At 33.3% G+C, this 16,967-nt stretch overlaps 18 non-coding genes across 18 annotated transcripts; all 18 read right to left on the minus strand.

The window, feature by feature from the left end:
* Nucleotides 1-148: 148 nt before the first annotated feature.
* On the minus strand, nucleotides 149-221 carry TRNAT-UGU (transfer RNA threonine (anticodon UGU)). Its single transcript has one exon. It is a non-coding gene; the product is annotated as a tRNA-Thr (tRNA).
* An 864-nt stretch (nucleotides 222-1,085) lies between these two features.
* On the minus strand, nucleotides 1,086-1,158 carry TRNAT-UGU (transfer RNA threonine (anticodon UGU)). Its single transcript has one exon. It is a non-coding gene; the product is annotated as a tRNA-Thr (tRNA).
* An 864-nt stretch (nucleotides 1,159-2,022) lies between these two features.
* Nucleotides 2,023-2,095, minus strand: TRNAT-UGU (transfer RNA threonine (anticodon UGU)). Its single transcript has one exon. It is a non-coding gene; the product is annotated as a tRNA-Thr (tRNA).
* An 864-nt stretch (nucleotides 2,096-2,959) lies between these two features.
* Nucleotides 2,960-3,032, minus strand: TRNAT-UGU (transfer RNA threonine (anticodon UGU)). Its single transcript has one exon. It is a non-coding gene; the product is annotated as a tRNA-Thr (tRNA).
* Nucleotides 3,033-3,896: 864 nt separating this feature from the next.
* TRNAT-UGU (transfer RNA threonine (anticodon UGU)) lies at nucleotides 3,897-3,969 on the minus strand. The gene has a single exon. It is a non-coding gene; the product is annotated as a tRNA-Thr (tRNA).
* An 864-nt stretch (nucleotides 3,970-4,833) lies between these two features.
* On the minus strand, nucleotides 4,834-4,906 carry TRNAT-UGU (transfer RNA threonine (anticodon UGU)). Its single transcript has one exon. It is a non-coding gene; the product is annotated as a tRNA-Thr (tRNA).
* An 864-nt stretch (nucleotides 4,907-5,770) lies between these two features.
* On the minus strand, nucleotides 5,771-5,843 carry TRNAT-UGU (transfer RNA threonine (anticodon UGU)). The gene has a single exon. It is a non-coding gene; the product is annotated as a tRNA-Thr (tRNA).
* An 864-nt stretch (nucleotides 5,844-6,707) lies between these two features.
* TRNAT-UGU (transfer RNA threonine (anticodon UGU)) lies at nucleotides 6,708-6,780 on the minus strand. Its single transcript has one exon. It is a non-coding gene; the product is annotated as a tRNA-Thr (tRNA).
* Nucleotides 6,781-7,644: 864 nt separating this feature from the next.
* TRNAT-UGU (transfer RNA threonine (anticodon UGU)) lies at nucleotides 7,645-7,717 on the minus strand. Its single transcript has one exon. It is a non-coding gene; the product is annotated as a tRNA-Thr (tRNA).
* An 864-nt stretch (nucleotides 7,718-8,581) lies between these two features.
* TRNAT-UGU (transfer RNA threonine (anticodon UGU)) lies at nucleotides 8,582-8,654 on the minus strand. The gene has a single exon. It is a non-coding gene; the product is annotated as a tRNA-Thr (tRNA).
* An 864-nt stretch (nucleotides 8,655-9,518) lies between these two features.
* Nucleotides 9,519-9,591, minus strand: TRNAT-UGU (transfer RNA threonine (anticodon UGU)). The gene has a single exon. It is a non-coding gene; the product is annotated as a tRNA-Thr (tRNA).
* Nucleotides 9,592-10,455: 864 nt separating this feature from the next.
* On the minus strand, nucleotides 10,456-10,528 carry TRNAT-UGU (transfer RNA threonine (anticodon UGU)). Its single transcript has one exon. It is a non-coding gene; the product is annotated as a tRNA-Thr (tRNA).
* Nucleotides 10,529-11,392: 864 nt separating this feature from the next.
* Nucleotides 11,393-11,465, minus strand: TRNAT-UGU (transfer RNA threonine (anticodon UGU)). Its single transcript has one exon. It is a non-coding gene; the product is annotated as a tRNA-Thr (tRNA).
* An 864-nt stretch (nucleotides 11,466-12,329) lies between these two features.
* On the minus strand, nucleotides 12,330-12,402 carry TRNAT-UGU (transfer RNA threonine (anticodon UGU)). The gene has a single exon. It is a non-coding gene; the product is annotated as a tRNA-Thr (tRNA).
* Nucleotides 12,403-13,266: 864 nt separating this feature from the next.
* Nucleotides 13,267-13,339, minus strand: TRNAT-UGU (transfer RNA threonine (anticodon UGU)). Its single transcript has one exon. It is a non-coding gene; the product is annotated as a tRNA-Thr (tRNA).
* An 864-nt stretch (nucleotides 13,340-14,203) lies between these two features.
* Nucleotides 14,204-14,276, minus strand: TRNAT-UGU (transfer RNA threonine (anticodon UGU)). Its single transcript has one exon. It is a non-coding gene; the product is annotated as a tRNA-Thr (tRNA).
* An 864-nt stretch (nucleotides 14,277-15,140) lies between these two features.
* TRNAT-UGU (transfer RNA threonine (anticodon UGU)) lies at nucleotides 15,141-15,213 on the minus strand. Its single transcript has one exon. It is a non-coding gene; the product is annotated as a tRNA-Thr (tRNA).
* Nucleotides 15,214-16,077: 864 nt separating this feature from the next.
* Nucleotides 16,078-16,150, minus strand: TRNAT-UGU (transfer RNA threonine (anticodon UGU)). Its single transcript has one exon. It is a non-coding gene; the product is annotated as a tRNA-Thr (tRNA).
* Nucleotides 16,151-16,967: the final 817 nt, after the last annotated feature.

The raw sequence follows: 16,967 nt of genomic DNA on the forward strand, positions 1-16,967 counted from the left end.
ACGTTGGACATATACAATGGATTGAATGAAACAATGATGTCTGAATATTTTCAGTTTAGGCCAAGCAATTATCTGAAAGGAAATGACATCTTAGTATTTTCTGTGATGAAGAAATTATCTTATTAGATACTCTAGGCACAAACAATAAAGGCCCCAGTGAGAATTGAACTCACGACCCCTGGTTTACAAGACCAGTGCTCTAACCACTGAGCTATGAAGCCAACATATCTGCTAATGCAACGTCGTGGGTTTTATTCGAAATCACCCAAGTCGTATACTTCCATTATCCTATAGTTGGTCTTACAAAGGAGAAGCATGACAAAATAACAGTTTAAAAACATAACTCCAGAACTAGCTGCGAATTTATTGGTTTATTTGCAGAAAAATGAAAGAGCTGCTCTTACAAATGAGAAGCCTGAAAAAAGTGTAAAACTCTAATTCTAGAACTGGCTGCTTATTTATTAGTAGATTGGCACAAAATTTAAATAGGTTTTTAGTGGATTGGAGAGAAACAGAATTGTCCATCATGAATTCCTAAAAAACGTTATGATTTACATTAAGGTATCAGAAACATGCTTCAGAAACAAAGAAACAATTCAAACTTTTAGACAGTTTGGAAATCACAACTGAATGAATTGATGTGTTTGGGGAACAGAATGAGGAACAGAATTGTCCATCATGATTTCCTAAAAAATGTTATGTTTTACATTAAGGTATCAGAAACATGCTTCAGAAACATAGAAACAAATCAAACTTTTAGACAGTTTGGAAATCACAACTGAATGAATTGATTTGTTTGGGGAACAGAATGAGGAACAGAATTCTCCATCATGAATTCCTAAAAAATATTACGAGCAGAGGCAAGATTTTTTTCCAAATTTTTCCATGGGAGATCAAACATGCATAATTTCCTGTTTAAAACTTTTTTTAAATGTTAACGTTGGACATATACAATGGATTGAATGAAACAATGATGTCTGAATATTTTCAGTTTAGGCCAAGCAATTATCTGAAAGGAAATGACATCTTAGTATTTTCTGTGATGAAGAAATTATCTTATTAGATACTCTAGGCACAAACAATAAAGGCCCCAGTGAGAATTGAACTCACGACCCCTGGTTTACAAGACCAGTGCTCTAACCACTGAGCTATGAAGCCAACATATCTGCTAATGCAACGTCGTGGGTTTTATTCGAAATCACCCAAGTCGTAAACTTCCATTATCCTATAGTTGGTCTTACAAAGGAGAAGCATGACAAAATAACAGTTTAAAAACATAACTCCAGAACTAGCTGCGAATTTATTGGTTTATTTGCAGAAAAATGAAAGAGCTGCTCTTACAAATGAGAAGCCTGAAAAAAGTGTAAAACTCTAATTCTAGAACTGGCTGCTTATTTATTAGTAGATTGGCACAAAATTTAAATAGGTTTTTAGTGGATTGGAGAGAAACAGAATTGTCCATCATGAATTCCTAAAAAACGTTATGATTTACATTAAGGTATCAGAAACATGCTTCAGAAACAAAGAAACAATTCAAACTTTTAGACAGTTTGGAAATCACAACTGAATGAATTGATGTGTTTGGGGAACAGAATGAGGAACAGAATTGTCCATCATGAATTCCTAAAAAATTTTATGTTTTACATTAAGGTATCAGAAACATGCTTCAGAAACATAGAAACAAATCAAACTTTTAGACAGTTTGGAAATCACAACTGAATGAATTGATGTGTTTGGGGAACAGAATGAGGAACAGAATTCTCCATCATGAATTCCTAAAAAATATTACGAGCAGAGGCAAGATTTTTTTCCAAATTTTTCCATGGGAGATAAAACATGCATAATTTCCTGTTTAAAACTTTTTTTAAATGTTAACGTTGGACATATACAATGGATTGAATGAAACAATGATGTCTGAATATTTTCAGTTTAGGCCAAGCAATTATCTGAAAGGAAATGACATCTTAGTATTTTCTGTGATGAAGAAATTATCTTATTAGATACTCTAGGCACAAACAATAAAGGCCCCAGTGAGAATTGAACTCACGACCCCTGGTTTACAAGACCAGTGCTCTAACCACTGAGCTATGAAGCCAACATATCTGCTAATGCAACGTCGTGGGTTTTATTCGAAATCACCCAAGTCGTAAACTTCCATTATCCTATAGTTGGTCTTACAAAGGAGAAGCATGACAAAATAACAGTTTAAAAACATAACTCCAGAACTAGCTGCGAATTTATTGGTTTATTTGCAGAAAAATGAAAGAGCTGCTCTTACAAATGAGAAGCCTGAAAAAAGTGTAAAACTCTAATTCTAGAACTGGCTGCTTATTTATTAGTAGATTGGCACAAAATTTAAATAGGTTTTTAGTGGATTGGAGAGAAACAGAATTGTCCATCATGAATTCCTAAAAAACGTTATGATTTACATTAAGGTATCAGAAACATGCTTCAGAAACAAAGAAACAATTCAAACTTTTAGACAGTTTGGAAATCACAACTGAATGAATTGATGTGTTTGGGGAACAGAATGAGGAACAGAATTGTCCATCATGAATTCCTAAAAAATTTTATGTTTTACATTAAGGTATCAGAAACATGCTTCAGAAACATAGAAACAAATCAAACTTTTAGACAGTTTGGAAATCACAACTGAATGAATTGATGTGTTTGGGGAACAGAATGAGGAACAGAATTCTCCATCATGAATTCCTAAAAAATATTACGAGCAGAGGCAAGATTTTTTTCCAAATTTTTCCATGGGAGATCAAACATGCATAATTTCCTGTTTAAAACTTTTTTTAAATGTTAACGTTGGACATATACAATGGATTGAATGAAACAATGATGTCTGAATATTTTCAGTTTAGGCCAAGCAATTATCTGAAAGGAAATGACATCTTAGTATTTTCTGTGATGAAGAAATTATCTTATTAGATACTCTAGGCACAAACAATAAAGGCCCCAGTGAGAATTGAACTCACAACCCCTGGTTTACAAGACCAGTGCTCTAACCACTGAGCTATGAAGCCAACATATCTGCTAATGCAACGTCGTGGGTTTTATTCGAAATCACCCAAGTCGTATACTTCCATTATCCTATAGTTGGTCTTACAAAGGAGAAGCATGACAAAATAACAGTTTAAAAACATAACTCCAGAACTAGCTGCGAATTTATTGGTTTATTTGCAGAAAAATGAAAGAGCTGCTCTTACAAATGAGAAGCCTGAAAAAAGTGTAAAACTCTAATTCTAGAACTGGCTGCTTATTTATTAGTAGATTGGCACAAAATTGAAATAGGTTTTTAGTGGATTGGAGAGAAACAGAATTGTCCATCATGAATTCCTAAAAAACGTTATGATTTACATTAAGGTATCAGAAACATGCTTCAGAAACAAAGAAACAATTCAAACTTTTAGACAGTTTGGAAATCACAACTGAATGAATTGATGTGTTTGGGGAACAGAATGAGGAACAGAATTGTCCATCATGAATTCCTAAAAAATTTTATGTTTTACATTAAGGTATCAGAAACATGCTTCAGAAACATAGAAACAAATCAAACTTTTAGACAGTTTGGAAATCACAACTGAATGAATTGATGTGTTTGGGGAACAGAATGAGGAACAGAATTCTCCATCATGAATTCCTAAAAAATATTACGAGCAGAGGCAAGATTTTTTTCCAAATTTTTCCATGGGAGATCAAACATGCATAATTTCCTGTTTAAAACTTTTTTTAAATGTTAACGTTGGACATATACAATGGATTGAATGAAACAATGATGTCTGAATATTTTCAGTTTAGGCCAAGCAATTATCTGAAAGGAAATGACATCTTAGTATTTTCTGTGATGAAGAAATTATCTTATTAGATACTCTAGGCACAAACAATAAAGGCCCCAGTGAGAATTGAACTCACGACCCCTGGTTTACAAGACCAGTGCTCTAACCACTGAGCTATGAAGCCAACATATCTGCTAATGCAACGTCGTGGGTTTTATTCGAAATCACCCAAGTCGTATACTTCCATTATCCTATAGTTGGTCTTACAAAGGAGAAGCATGACAAAATAACAGTTTAAAAACATAACTCCAGAACTAGCTGCGAATTTATTGGTTTATTTGCAGAAAAATGAAAGAGCTGCTCTTACAAATGAGAAGCCTGAAAAAAGTGTAAAACTCTAATTCTAGAACTGGCTGCTTATTTATTAGTAGATTGGCACAAAATTTAAATAGGTTTTTAGTGGATTGGAGAGAAACAGAATTGTCCATCATGAATTCCTAAAAAACGTTATGATTTACATTAAGGTATCAGAAACATGCTTCAGAAACAAAGAAACAATTCAAACTTTTAGACAGTTTGGAAATCACAACTGAATGAATTGATGTGTTTGGGGAACAGAATGAGGAACAGAATTGTCCATCATGATTTCCTAAAAAATTTTATGTTTTACATTAAGGTATCAGAAACATGCTTCAGAAACATAGAAACAAATCAAACTTTTAGACAGTTTGGAAATCACAACTGAATGAATTGATTTGTTTGGGGAACAGAATGAGGAACAGAATTCTCCATCATGAATTCCTAAAAAATATTACGAGCAGAGGCAAGATTTTTTTCCAAATTTTTCCATGGGAGATCAAACATGCATAATTTCCTGTTTAAAACTTTTTTTAAATGTTAACGTTGGACATATACAATGGATTGAATGAAACAATGATGTCTGAATATTTTCAGTTTAGGCCAAGCAATTATCTGAAAGGAAATGACATCTTAGTATTTTCTGTGATGAAGAAATTATCTTATTAGATACTCTAGGCACAAACAATAAAGGCCCCAGTGAGAATTGAACTCACGACCCCTGGTTTACAAGACCAGTGCTCTAACCACTGAGCTATGAAGCCAACATATCTGCTAATGCAACGTCGTGGGTTTTATTCGAAATCACCCAAGTCGTAAACTTCCATTATCCTATAGTTGGTCTTACAAAGGAGAAGCATGACAAAATAACAGTTTAAAAACATAACTCCAGAACTAGCTGCGAATTTATTGGTTTATTTGCAGAAAAATGAAAGAGCTGCTCTTACAAATGAGAAGCCTGAAAAAAGTGTAAAACTCTAATTCTAGAACTGGCTGCTTATTTATTAGTAGATTGGCACAAAATTTAAATAGGTTTTTAGTGGATTGGAGAGAAACAGAATTGTCCATCATGAATTCCTAAAAAACGTTATGATTTACATTAAGGTATCAGAAACATGCTTCAGAAACAAAGAAACAATTCAAACTTTTAGACAGTTTGGAAATCACAACTGAATGAATTGATGTGTTTGGGGAACAGAATGAGGAACAGAATTGTCCATCATGAATTCCTAAAAAATTTTATGTTTTACATTAAGGTATCAGAAACATGCTTCAGAAACATAGAAACAAATCAAACTTTTAGACAGTTTGGAAATCACAACTGAATGAATTGATGTGTTTGGGGAACAGAATGAGGAACAGAATTCTCCATCATGAATTCCTAAAAAATATTACGAGCAGAGGCAAGATTTTTTTCCAAATTTTTCCATGGGAGATCAAACATGCATAATTTCCTGTTTAAAACTTTTTTTAAATGTTAACGTTGGACATATACAATGGATTGAATGAAACAATGATGTCTGAATATTTTCAGTTTAGGCCAAGCAATTATCTGAAAGGAAATGACATCTTAGTATTTTCTGTGATGAAGAAATTATCTTATTAGATACTCTAGGCACAAACAATAAAGGCCCCAGTGAGAATTGAACTCACGACCCCTGGTTTACAAGACCAGTGCTCTAACCACTGAGCTATGAAGCCAACATATCTGCTAATGCAACGTCGTGGGTTTTATTCGAAATCACCCAAGTCGTAAACTTCCATTATCCTATAGTTGGTCTTACAAAGGAGAAGCATGACAAAATAACAGTTTAAAAACATAACTCCAGAACTAGCTGCGAATTTATTGGTTTATTTGCAGAAAAATGAAAGAGCTGCTCTTACAAATGAGAAGCCTGAAAAAAGTGTAAAACTCTAATTCTAGAACTGGCTGCTTATTTATTAGTAGATTGGCACAAAATTTAAATAGGTTTTTAGTGGATTGGAGAGAAACAGAATTGTCCATCATGAATTCCTAAAAAACGTTATGATTTACATTAAGGTATCAGAAACATGCTTCAGAAACAAAGAAACAATTCAAACTTTTAGACAGTTTGGAAATCACAACTGAATGAATTGATGTGTTTGGGGAACAGAATGAGGAACAGAATTGTCCATCATGAATTCCTAAAAAATTTTATGTTTTACATTAAGGTATCAGAAACATGCTTCAGAAACATAGAAACAAATCAAACTTTTAGACAGTTTGGAAATCACAACTGAATGAATTGATGTGTTTGGGGAACAGAATGAGGAACAGAATTCTCCATCATGAATTCCTAAAAAATATTACGAGCAGAGGCAAGATTTTTTTCCAAATTTTTCCATGGGAGATAAAACATGCATAATTTCCTGTTTAAAACTTTTTTTAAATGTTAACGTTGGACATATACAATGGATTGAATGAAACAATGATGTCTGAATATTTTCAGTTTAGGCCAAGCAATTATCTGAAAGGAAATGACATCTTAGTATTTTCTGTGATGAAGAAATTATCTTATTAGATACTCTAGGCACAAACAATAAAGGCCCCAGTGAGAATTGAACTCACGACCCCTGGTTTACAAGACCAGTGCTCTAACCACTGAGCTATGAAGCCAACATATCTGCTAATGCAACGTCGTGGGTTTTATTCGAAATCACCCAAGTCGTAAACTTCCATTATCCTATAGTTGGTCTTACAAAGGAGAAGCATGACAAAATAACAGTTTAAAAACATAACTCCAGAACTAGCTGCGAATTTATTGGTTTATTTGCAGAAAAATGAAAGAGCTGCTCTTACAAATGAGAAGCCTGAAAAAAGTGTAAAACTCTAATTCTAGAACTGGCTGCTTATTTATTAGTAGATTGGCACAAAATTTAAATAGGTTTTTAGTGGATTGGAGAGAAACAGAATTGTCCATCATGAATTCCTAAAAAACGTTATGATTTACATTAAGGTATCAGAAACATGCTTCAGAAACAAAGAAACAATTCAAACTTTTAGACAGTTTGGAAATCACAACTGAATGAATTGATGTGTTTGGGGAACAGAATGAGGAACAGAATTGTCCATCATGAATTCCTAAAAAATTTTATGTTTTACATTAAGGTATCAGAAACATGCTTCAGAAACATAGAAACAAATCAAACTTTTAGACAGTTTGGAAATCACAACTGAATGAATTGATGTGTTTGGGGAACAGAATGAGGAACAGAATTCTCCATCATGAATTCCTAAAAAATATTACGAGCAGAGGCAAGATTTTTTTCCAAATTTTTCCATGGGAGATAAAACATGCATAATTTCCTGTTTAAAACTTTTTTTAAATGTTAACGTTGGACATATACAATGGATTGAATGAAACAATGATGTCTGAATATTTTCAGTTTAGGCCAAGCAATTATCTGAAAGGAAATGACATCTTAGTATTTTCTGTGATGAAGAAATTATCTTATTAGATACTCTAGGCACAAACAATAAAGGCCCCAGTGAGAATTGAACTCACGACCCCTGGTTTACAAGACCAGTGCTCTAACCACTGAGCTATGAAGCCAACATATCTGCTAATGCAACGTCGTGGGTTTTATTCGAAATCACCCAAGTCGTAAACTTCCATTATCCTATAGTTGGTCTTACAAAGGAGAAGCATGACAAAATAACAGTTTAAAAACATAACTCCAGAACTAGCTGCGAATTTATTGGTTTATTTGCAGAAAAATGAAAGAGCTGCTCTTACAAATGAGAAGCCTGAAAAAAGTGTAAAACTCTAATTCTAGAACTGGCTGCTTATTTATTAGTAGATTGGCACAAAATTTAAATAGGTTTTTAGTGGATTGGAGAGAAACAGAATTGTCCATCATGAATTCCTAAAAAACGTTATGATTTACATTAAGGTATCAGAAACATGCTTCAGAAACAAAGAAACAATTCAAACTTTTAGACAGTTTGGAAATCACAACTGAATGAATTGATGTGTTTGGGGAACAGAATGAGGAACAGAATTGTCCATCATGAATTCCTAAAAAATTTTATGTTTTACATTAAGGTATCAGAAACATGCTTCAGAAACATAGAAACAAATCAAACTTTTAGACAGTTTGGAAATCACAACTGAATGAATTGATGTGTTTGGGGAACAGAATGAGGAACAGAATTCTCCATCATGAATTCCTAAAAAATATTACGAGCAGAGGCAAGATTTTTTTCCAAATTTTTCCATGGGAGATCAAACATGCATAATTTCCTGTTTAAAACTTTTTTTAAATGTTAACGTTGGACATATACAATGGATTGAATGAAACAATGATGTCTGAATATTTTCAGTTTAGGCCAAGCAATTATCTGAAAGGAAATGACATCTTAGTATTTTCTGTGATGAAGAAATTATCTTATTAGATACTCTAGGCACAAACAATAAAGGCCCCAGTGAGAATTGAACTCACAACCCCTGGTTTACAAGACCAGTGCTCTAACCACTGAGCTATGAAGCCAACATATCTGCTAATGCAACGTCGTGGGTTTTATTCGAAATCACCCAAGTCGTATACTTCCATTATCCTATAGTTGGTCTTACAAAGGAGAAGCATGACAAAATAACAGTTTAAAAACATAACTCCAGAACTAGCTGCGAATTTATTGGTTTATTTGCAGAAAAATGAAAGAGCTGCTCTTACAAATGAGAAGCCTGAAAAAAGTGTAAAACTCTAATTCTAGAACTGGCTGCTTATTTATTAGTAGATTGGCACAAAATTTAAATAGGTTTTTAGTGGATTGGAGAGAAACAGAATTGTCCATCATGAATTCCTAAAAAACGTTATGATTTACATTAAGGTATCAGAAACATGCTTCAGAAACAAAGAAACAATTCAAACTTTTAGACAGTTTGGAAATCACAACTGAATGAATTGATGTGTTTGGGGAACAGAATGAGGAACAGAATTGTCCATCATGATTTCCTAAAAAATTTTATGTTTTACATTAAGGTATCAGAAACATGCTTCAGAAACATAGAAACAAATCAAACTTTTAGACAGTTTGGAAATCACAACTGAATGAATTGATTTGTTTGGGGAACAGAATGAGGAACAGAATTCTCCATCATGAATTCCTAAAAAATATTACGAGCAGAGGCAAGATTTTTTTCCAAATTTTTCCATGGGAGATCAAACATGCATAATTTCCTGTTTAAAACTTTTTTTAAATGTTAACGTTGGACATATACAATGGATTGAATGAAACAATGATGTCTGAATATTTTCAGTTTAGGCCAAGCAATTATCTGAAAGGAAATGACATCTTAGTATTTTCTGTGATGAAGAAATTATCTTATTAGATACTCTAGGCACAAACAATAAAGGCCCCAGTGAGAATTGAACTCACGACCCCTGGTTTACAAGACCAGTGCTCTAACCACTGAGCTATGAAGCCAACATATCTGCTAATGCAACGTCGTGGGTTTTATTCGAAATCACCCAAGTCGTAAACTTCCATTATCCTATAGTTGGTCTTACAAAGGAGAAGCATGACAAAATAACAGTTTAAAAACATAACTCCAGAACTAGCTGCGAATTTATTGGTTTATTTGCAGAAAAATGAAAGAGCTGCTCTTACAAATGAGAAGCCTGAAAAAAGTGTAAAACTCTAATTCTAGAACTGGCTGCTTATTTATTAGTAGATTGGCACAAAATTTAAATAGGTTTTTAGTGGATTGGAGAGAAACAGAATTGTCCATCATGAATTCCTAAAAAACGTTATGATTTACATTAAGGTATCAGAAACATGCTTCAGAAACAAAGAAACAATTCAAACTTTTAGACAGTTTGGAAATCACAACTGAATGAATTGATGTGTTTGGGGAACAGAATGAGGAACAGAATTGTCCATCATGAATTCCTAAAAAATTTTATGTTTTACATTAAGGTATCAGAAACATGCTTCAGAAACATAGAAACAAATCAAACTTTTAGACAGTTTGGAAATCACAACTGAATGAATTGATGTGTTTGGGGAACAGAATGAGGAACAGAATTCTCCATCATGAATTCCTAAAAAATATTACGAGCAGAGGCAAGATTTTTTTCCAAATTTTTCCATGGGAGATCAAACATGCATAATTTCCTGTTTAAAACTTTTTTTAAATGTTAACGTTGGACATATACAATGGATTGAATGAAACAATGATGTCTGAATATTTTCAGTTTAGGCCAAGCAATTATCTGAAAGGAAATGACATCTTAGTATTTTCTGTGATGAAGAAATTATCTTATTAGATACTCTAGGCACAAACAATAAAGGCCCCAGTGAGAATTGAACTCACGACCCCTGGTTTACAAGACCAGTGCTCTAACCACTGAGCTATGAAGCCAACATATCTGCTAATGCAACGTCGTGGGTTTTATTCGAAATCACCCAAGTCGTAAACTTCCATTATCCTATAGTTGGTCTTACAAAGGAGAAGCATGACAAAATAACAGTTTAAAAACATAACTCCAGAACTAGCTGCGAATTTATTGGTTTATTTGCAGAAAAATGAAAGAGCTGCTCTTACAAATGAGAAGCCTGAAAAAAGTGTAAAACTCTAATTCTAGAACTGGCTGCTTATTTATTAGTAGATTGGCACAAAATTTAAATAGGTTTTTAGTGGATTGGAGAGAAACAGAATTGTCCATCATGAATTCCTAAAAAACGTTATGATTTACATTAAGGTATCAGAAACATGCTTCAGAAACAAAGAAACAATTCAAACTTTTAGACAGTTTGGAAATCACAACTGAATGAATTGATGTGTTTGGGGAACAGAATGAGGAACAGAATTGTCCATCATGAATTCCTAAAAAATTTTATGTTTTACATTAAGGTATCAGAAACATGCTTCAGAAACATAGAAACAAATCAAACTTTTAGACAGTTTGGAAATCACAACTGAATGAATTGATGTGTTTGGGGAACAGAATGAGGAACAGAATTCTCCATCATGAATTCCTAAAAAATATTACGAGCAGAGGCAAGATTTTTTTCCAAATTTTTCCATGGGAGATAAAACATGCATAATTTCCTGTTTAAAACTTTTTTTAAATGTTAACGTTGGACATATACAATGGATTGAATGAAACAATGATGTCTGAATATTTTCAGTTTAGGCCAAGCAATTATCTGAAAGGAAATGACATCTTAGTATTTTCTGTGATGAAGAAATTATCTTATTAGATACTCTAGGCACAAACAATAAAGGCCCCAGTGAGAATTGAACTCACGACCCCTGGTTTACAAGACCAGTGCTCTAACCACTGAGCTATGAAGCCAACATATCTGCTAATGCAACGTCGTGGGTTTTATTCGAAATCACCCAAGTCGTAAACTTCCATTATCCTATAGTTGGTCTTACAAAGGAGAAGCATGACAAAATAACAGTTTAAAAACATAACTCCAGAACTAGCTGCGAATTTATTGGTTTATTTGCAGAAAAATGAAAGAGCTGCTCTTACAAATGAGAAGCCTGAAAAAAGTGTAAAACTCTAATTCTAGAACTGGCTGCTTATTTATTAGTAGATTGGCACAAAATTTAAATAGGTTTTTAGTGGATTGGAGAGAAACAGAATTGTCCATCATGAATTCCTAAAAAACGTTATGATTTACATTAAGGTATCAGAAACATGCTTCAGAAACAAAGAAACAATTCAAACTTTTAGACAGTTTGGAAATCACAACTGAATGAATTGATGTGTTTGGGGAACAGAATGAGGAACAGAATTGTCCATCATGAATTCCTAAAAAATTTTATGTTTTACATTAAGGTATCAGAAACATGCTTCAGAAACATAGAAACAAATCAAACTTTTAGACAGTTTGGAAATCACAACTGAATGAATTGATGTGTTTGGGGAACAGAATGAGGAACAGAATTCTCCATCATGAATTCCTAAAAAATATTACGAGCAGAGGCAAGATTTTTTTCCAAATTTTTCCATGGGAGATCAAACATGCATAATTTCCTGTTTAAAACTTTTTTTAAATGTTAACGTTGGACATATACAATGGATTGAATGAAACAATGATGTCTGAATATTTTCAGTTTAGGCCAAGCAATTATCTGAAAGGAAATGACATCTTAGTATTTTCTGTGATGAAGAAATTATCTTATTAGATACTCTAGGCACAAACAATAAAGGCCCCAGTGAGAATTGAACTCACAACCCCTGGTTTACAAGACCAGTGCTCTAACCACTGAGCTATGAAGCCAACATATCTGCTAATGCAACGTCGTGGGTTTTATTCGAAATCACCCAAGTCGTATACTTCCATTATCCTATAGTTGGTCTTACAAAGGAGAAGCATGACAAAATAACAGTTTAAAAACATAACTCCAGAACTAGCTGCGAATTTATTGGTTTATTTGCAGAAAAATGAAAGAGCTGCTCTTACAAATGAGAAGCCTGAAAAAAGTGTAAAACTCTAATTCTAGAACTGGCTGCTTATTTATTAGTAGATTGGCACAAAATTGAAATAGGTTTTTAGTGGATTGGAGAGAAACAGAATTGTCCATCATGAATTCCTAAAAAACGTTATGATTTACATTAAGGTATCAGAAACATGCTTCAGAAACAAAGAAACAATTCAAACTTTTAGACAGTTTGGAAATCACAACTGAATGAATTGATGTGTTTGGGGAACAGAATGAGGAACAGAATTGTCCATCATGAATTCCTAAAAAATTTTATGTTTTACATTAAGGTATCAGAAACATGCTTCAGAAACATAGAAACAAATCAAACTTTTAGACAGTTTGGAAATCACAACTGAATGAATTGATGTGTTTGGGGAACAGAATGAGGAACAGAATTCTCCATCATGAATTCCTAAAAAATATTACGAGCAGAGGCAAGATTTTTTTCCAAATTTTTCCATGGGAGATCAAACATGCATAATTTCCTGTTTAAAACTTTTTTTAAATGTTAACGTTGGACATATACAATGGATTGAATGAAACAATGATGTCTGAATATTTTCAGTTTAGGCCAAGCAATTATCTGAAAGGAAATGACATCTTAGTATTTTCTGTGATGAAGAAATTATCTTATTAGATACTCTAGGCACAAACAATAAAGGCCCCAGTGAGAATTGAACTCACGACCCCTGGTTTACAAGACCAGTGCTCTAACCACTGAGCTATGAAGCCAACATATCTGCTAATGCAACGTCGTGGGTTTTATTCGAAATCACCCAAGTCGTATACTTCCATTATCCTATAGTTGGTCTTACAAAGGAGAAGCATGACAAAATAACAGTTTAAAAACATGACTCCAGAACTAGCTGCGAATTTATTGGTTTATTTGCAGAAAAATGAAAGAGCTGCTCTTACAAATGAGAAGCCTGAAAAAAGTGTAAAACTCTAATTCTAGAACTGGCTGCTTATTTATTAGTAGATTGGCACAAAATTTAAATAGGTTTTTAGTGGATTGGAGAGAAACAGAATTGTCCATCATGAATTCCTAAAAAACGTTATGATTTACATTAAGGTATCAGAAACATGCTTCAGAAACAAAGAAACAATTCAAACTTTTAGACAGTTTGGAAATCACAACTGAATGAATTGATGTGTTTGGGGAACAGAATGAGGAACAGAATTGTCCATCATGAATTCCTAAAAAATTTTATGTTTTACATTAAGGTATCAGAAACATGCTTCAGAAACATAGAAACAAATCAAACTTTTAGACAGTTTGGAAATCACAACTGAATGAATTGATGTGTTTGGGGAACAGAATGAGGAACAGAATTCTCCATCATGAATTCCTAAAAAATATTACGAGCAGAGGCAAGATTTTTTTCCAAATTTTTCCATGGGAGATCAAACATGCATAATTTCCTGTTTAAAACTTTTTTTAAATGTTAACGTTGGACATATACAATGGATTGAATGAAACAATGATGTCTGAATATTTTCAGTTTAGGCCAAGCAATTATCTGAAAGGAAATGACATCTTAGTATTTTCTGTGATGAAGAAATTATCTTATTAGATACTCTAGGCACAAACAATAAAGGCCCCAGTGAGAATTGAACTCACAACCCCTGGTTTACAAGACCAGTGCTCTAACCACTGAGCTATGAAGCCAACATATCTGCTAATGCAACGTCGTGGGTTTTATTCGAAATCACCCAAGTCGTATACTTCCATTATCCTATAGTTGGTCTTACAAAGGAGAAGCATGACAAAATAACAGTTTAAAAACATAACTCCAGAACTAGCTGCGAATTTATTGGTTTATTTGCAGAAAAATGAAAGAGCTGCTCTTACAAATGAGAAGCCTGAAAAAAGTGTAAAACTCTAATTCTAGAACTGGCTGCTTATTTATTAGTAGATTGGCACAAAATTGAAATAGGTTTTTAGTGGATTGGAGAGAAACAGAATTGTCCATCATGAATTCCTAAAAAACGTTATGATTTACATTAAGGTATCAGAAACATGCTTCAGAAACAAAGAAACAATTCAAACTTTTAGACAGTTTGGAAATCACAACTGAATGAATTGATGTGTTTGGGGAACAGAATGAGGAACAGAATTGTCCATCATGAATTCCTAAAAAATTTTATGTTTTACATTAAGGTATCAGAAACATGCTTCAGAAACATAGAAACAAATCAAACTTTTAGACAGTTTGGAAATCACAACTGAATGAATTGATGTGTTTGGGGAACAGAATGAGGAACAGAATTCTCCATCATGAATTCCTAAAAAATATTACGAGCAGAGGCAAGATTTTTTTCCAAATTTTTCCATGGGAGATCAAACATGCATAATTTCCTGTTTAAAACTTTTTTTAAATGTTAACGTTGGACATATACAATGGATTGAATGAAACAATGATGTCTGAATATTTTCAGTTTAGGCCAAGCAATTATCTGAAAGGAAATGACATCTTAGTATTTTCTGTGATGAAGAAATTATCTTATTAGATACTCTAGGCACAAACAATAAAGGCCCCAGTGAGAATTGAACTCACGACCCCTGGTTTACAAGACCAGTGCTCTAACCACTGAGCTATGAAGCCAACATATCTGCTAATGCAACGTCGTGGGTTTTATTCGAAATCACCCAAGTCGTAAACTTCCATTATCCTATAGTTGGTCTTACAAAGGAGAAGCATGACAAAATAACAGTTTAAAAACATAACTCCAGAACTAGCTGCGAATTTATTGGTTTATTTGCAGAAAAATGAAAGAGCTGCTCTTACAAATGAGAAGCCTGAAAAAAGTGTAAAACTCTAATTCTAGAACTGGCTGCTTATTTATTAGTAGATTGGCACAAAATTTAAATAGGTTTTTAGTGGATTGGAGAGAAACAGAATTGTCCATCATGAATTCCTAAAAAACGTTATGATTTACATTAAGGTATCAGAAACATGCTTCAGAAACAAAGAAACAATTCAAACTTTTAGACAGTTTGGAAATCACAACTGAATGAATTGATGTGTTTGGGGAACAGAATGAGGAACAGAATTGTCCATCATGAATTCCTAAAAAATTTTATGTTTTACATTAAGGTATCAGAAACATGCTTCAGAAACATAGAAACAAATCAAACTTTTAGACAGTTTGGAAATCACAACTGAATGAATTGATGTGTTTGGGGAACAGAATGAGGAACAGAATTCTCCATCATGAATTCCTAAAAAATATTACGAGCAGAGGCAAGATTTTTTTCCAAATTTTTCCATGGGAGATCAAACATGCATAATTTCCTGTTTAAAACTTTTTTTAAATGTTAACGTTGGACATATACAATGGATTGAATGAAACAATGATGTCTGAATATTTTCAGTTTAGGCCAAGCAATTATCTGAAAGGAAATGACATCTTAGTATTTTCTGTGATGAAGAAATTATCTTATTAGATACTCTAGGCACAAACAATAAAGGCCCCAGTGAGAATTGAACTCACAACCCCTGGTTTACAAGACCAGTGCTCTAACCACTGAGCTATGAAGCCAACATATCTGCTAATGCAACGTCGTGGGTTTTATTCGAAATCACCCAAGTCGTATACTTCCATTATCCTATAGTTGGTCTTACAAAGGAGAAGCATGACAAAATAACAGTTTAAAAACATAACTCCAGAACTAGCTGCGAATTTATTGGTTTATTTGCAGAAAAATGAAAGAGCTGCTCTTACAAATGAGAAGCCTGAAAAAAGTGTAAAACTCTAATTCTAGAACTGGCTGCTTATTTATTAGTAGATTGGCACAAAATTGAAATAGGTTTTTAGTGGATTGGAGAGAAACAGAATTGTCCATCATGAATTCCTAAAAAACGTTATGATTTACATTAAGGTATCAGAAACATGCTTCAGAAACAAAGAAACAATTCAAACTTTTAGACAGTTTGGAAATCACAACTGAATGAATTGATGTGTTTGGGGAACAGAATGAGGAACAGAATTGTCCATCATGAATTCCTAAAAAATTTTATGTTTTACATTAAGGTATCAGAAACATGCTTCAGAAACATAGAAACAAATCAAACTTTTAGACAGTTTGGAAATCACAACTGAATGAATTGATGTGTTTGGGGAACAGAATGAGGAACAGAATTCTCCATCATGAATTCCTAAAAAATATTACGAGCAGAGGCAAGATTTTTTTCCAAATTTTTCCATGGGAGATCAAACATGCATAATTTCCTGTTTAAAACTTTTTTTAAATGTTAACGTTGGACATATACAATGGATTGAATGAAACAATGATGTCTGAATATTTTCAGTTTAGGCCAAGCAATTATCTGAAAGGAAATGACATCTTAGTATTTTC

This window comes from Rhinoderma darwinii, unplaced genomic scaffold (genome assembly GCF_050947455.1).
Source record: "Rhinoderma darwinii isolate aRhiDar2 unplaced genomic scaffold, aRhiDar2.hap1 Scaffold_759, whole genome shotgun sequence".
Classification (NCBI taxonomy): domain Eukaryota; kingdom Metazoa; phylum Chordata; class Amphibia; order Anura; family Rhinodermatidae; genus Rhinoderma; species Rhinoderma darwinii.